This window comes from Capricornis sumatraensis, chromosome 8 (assembly GCF_032405125.1).
Source record: "Capricornis sumatraensis isolate serow.1 chromosome 8, serow.2, whole genome shotgun sequence".
Classification (NCBI taxonomy): Eukaryota; Metazoa; Chordata; class Mammalia; order Artiodactyla; family Bovidae; genus Capricornis; species Capricornis sumatraensis.
In genome coordinates, this window is record NC_091076.1 from 22903850 (window position 1) to 22906972 (window position 3123).

Genomic DNA, 3123 nt, shown 5'->3' on the forward strand with positions numbered 1-3123 from the left:
AAGTTGGTGGATTGTCTCAAATATTTGGACATTTGGAAAATAATAGTAATGAGTACTTAGATTCTAAGGAGCATGTGAAAATATAAAGGAGAGGTACTTATTATTGGGCAATTATTACGATTCCAGAAAACTTACAAGTAGTACAAATAAGGAAACACAATCCAAAGTAAATATTTGTCTCTGCAGTGATGATTCTCTGCAGAATTAAGTATGATAAGGAAGTCTGCATTATCATAGTTCTAATCTGGTGAAGTACTGAGAACCAAAAATTATAAGTGTTTTGGGAGAATAGGGAGGGGTACTGAGGTGGAGGAGTGTTAGGTAATTCTACATCTACATTAAGTGGAGGTAATGCATTCAAGAAATATTTTTTAATAACCATTATGACTTAGGGGCTTCCCAGGTGGTGCTAGTGATAAGTAACTTGTTTGCCAATGCAGGAGATGTAGTAAGAGATGTGGGTTTGATCTCTGAGTTGGAAAGATCCCCTGGAGGAGGACGTGGCAACCCAATCCAGTATTCTTACCTGGAGACCCCATGACAGGGGAGCCTGGCAAGCTACAGTCCATAGGGTAGCAAAGAATTGGATACAACTAAAGTGACTTAGCATGCATTATGACTTAGACCCTATTTCAGGCCATGAATAATGTTCTAAAATAATAAAATCCTCAAAGTGTATGGTAAGCATATAATGGGGAATCACAGAAGTGAATACCACAGGAAACATACTTGAAAGTGGTTTCCTCTGGATAGCAGAGTGGACGTGGGGCTGCTTGGGGAAGGTAACCATTAGTTTTCTTGACTATTCTTTTAGTAGCATTTGAATTTTAAACTATGTGATGCATTACTTTTTAAAACTTGATTGAAATACTATCTTTCCTTATGGTTTTTACTGGTGGAATTAATATATTATGGATTGTATTTTTATATAAAAGGCATAATTGTGTTAAAATATTATATTTGACATTTAGTGTGGTAGTAGCTGTAGACTCATAAGTCATACACAGCGAGGTTAAATTCCAACCTTGACTTTCACTATGTGACCTGAAGCAAATTATGTAAACATTTTACTTTCAAATATTCTTTTTTTGAATACTCAAAAGGGTCATTTATTTCTCTCTGAACAGTAAAACAATAATACAGATTGTGTTAGGTACAATTTGAATTCTTACAACAAATTGTGAGGGCCAATTACAGAATATAGAAGGAAAGGAAGAAACTTTCTGGAGCATTTGAAAGTAAAACTCATGGAAGGACAGAGATAATGCACTTATCTTACAAGGAAGCATCAACTTTCATGAGCACTGAACTTAGTCAGTTAATGAACTTCTAGAATCGGGTCCTGCTGGACTTCAGTGGAAATGAGGTACCATTCATTTTTTTGAAATACATTTTTATTGGAGTATAGCTGCTTTACAGTGTTGTTAGTTTCTGCTGTAGAACAAAGTGAATCAGTTATTTGTATACATATATTCACTCTTTTTAAGATTTCCTTCCCATTTATGTCACCACAGACTATTGAGTAGAGTACCCTGGGCTAAACAGTAGGTTCTCATTAAGTGAGAAGGGAAAGGCTTCTTATTCCAGTATTCTTGCCTGGAGAATTCCATGGCCAGAGAAGCCTGGTGGGGTTGCAAAGAGTTGGAAACAACTGAGTGACTAACACACACTGTATTAGTTCCAGGTTGATGTGCAGAAGTTTTAAGGCTTCCCCCAGGGTCCCAAAACTTACCAGTGGTGACTTGGAACTTGAACCTAATTCTGCTGTTTTTAAATCTGTATGCTCTTTCCTCTCCCTTGGTCTGTAGGCTTATAAATCCACACAATTACAGGTCTGTGGCAATGTTGCAGCTGCACAATATTGAGGTTTACTCTTCGTTTCTTAGTATGAGGAGAGCGTAGAAAAAACAAGGGAGACAGATGCTACATAATATTAAATACTCTCCAGGACAGGCTTCAGAAAACTTAGTCAAATCCAGCTCACTGCCTGTTTTTGTGATAAAGTTTCATTGGAGCGAAGCCATGTTCATTCCTTTACACTTCGTTGATGCTGCTTTCATGGTAGAATGACAGAGCTGAGTAGTGGCCACAGAGATCCTAAGGACTGCAGAGCCTGAAATATTTACTGTCTCATCCTTCCTGGAAACACTTGCAAACCCCTGCTCTAGGAAACATAACTCAAGTTGCACGATTCACCCAAGAACCCAGAACCCAGGAGTTGTGACCATCTGTTTGTTTTGATTCCAGCTGTCTTGCTCTAACTTATGTCCTTGTGGCACTTCATATTTTAAGTAAACTTAATTTAGTACATTAAGGCCAAGGAGGGATCTTATTGCTGTATTTCCAGAATTTTTTTTTTTAATTAGAAAAGCAATATATCTGTACTATAGAAAAGTAAGCATACAGATAAGAAAAATCAACTCATTTATTCTAATGACTGAAAATCTAAAATTGCTATGTATGTTCCACTAGATATTTTTCTATGCATATATGCATTAACATATATGTGCATTAATATATATGTTTCTTTTTTTAGTAAAAATGAGCCTACTATACACGTTGGTTTGTAACCTGGTTTGTTTTGCAGCATTAAAAGACACTGACTCACTTGCTCAGCAACAGCAATAATATTACTTGTGTTCATTTTGGTATTGAAGATAAGATAACCTGCATTATCTTAAACTTTATAACTTAAATTACTGACAGTGAGGTAGTAAACTTCTTAGTAACTAATAAGAGTTACAATTTTGAATTGTATTTCAATTTTTAAAAGAAAAGAGATAAACAAATTTTATCTAGAGAGTGACAGTAGATTTAAAAGATATCTTACATATCCCCTCAAATCGGAAGTCTTCTAAAATGGTAAGTAACAGAAAATCCACAAAAATGTATCATTACCAGCAATCAGAGTTCCTTATAAAACAGAATATTGTTACAAAGCAGAGATTTTGTTTCCTGCCTCTTGATGTGAACATCTTTTCTAATGAATAAAAAATAAGAATTTAAATTAATTCCTGTAATCTTCTAGCTAATTTATAAATGATTGCAGAATTTCTAGTTAGTTGCTAAAAATCTTACCACTAGTTTTATCACCCCAGGAGAAGCTCAAAAGTGCTGCTAATG